This window comes from Corvus brachyrhynchos, unplaced genomic scaffold (genome assembly GCF_000691975.1).
Source record: "Corvus brachyrhynchos isolate BGI_N302 unplaced genomic scaffold, ASM69197v1 scaffold68, whole genome shotgun sequence".
Lineage (NCBI taxonomy): Eukaryota > Metazoa > Chordata > Aves > Passeriformes > Corvidae > Corvus > Corvus brachyrhynchos.
In genome coordinates, this window is record NW_008240039.1 from 2,220,152 (window position 1) to 2,220,415 (window position 264).

Consider the following 264-nt stretch of genomic DNA (forward strand, 5'->3'; position numbering starts at 1 on the left):
GTCTGGGGGGGATTCTCCTGTGGCACTGGCAGGGAGGAGAAAAGTGTCTTGGCTCAGAACAAAGCAGGTTGGAACTGGAATGTTCAGTGAAGATAAAGTGGAATTTGGGCCCTCCCAGGCCCCACACTTGATGCCATGAAGATTTTTTGCCTTTTCTTTTATACCCCTGTTACACCTTTTTACAACTTCTGTATTCTCAGTGCTTTTTGCCTACATTCTTGGACTTGTTTGTCAAGCTGAGAGACTCAACATTTTAGAAGCTTC

General features: G+C 45.1%; 1 protein-coding gene across 3 annotated transcripts in view; it reads left to right on the top strand.

Moving 5' to 3' along the window:
• Window positions 1-264, top strand: part of MIB2 (mindbomb E3 ubiquitin protein ligase 2) — a 39,308-nt gene that overhangs the window by 32,123 nt on the left and 6,921 nt on the right. The window lies entirely within an intron of this gene.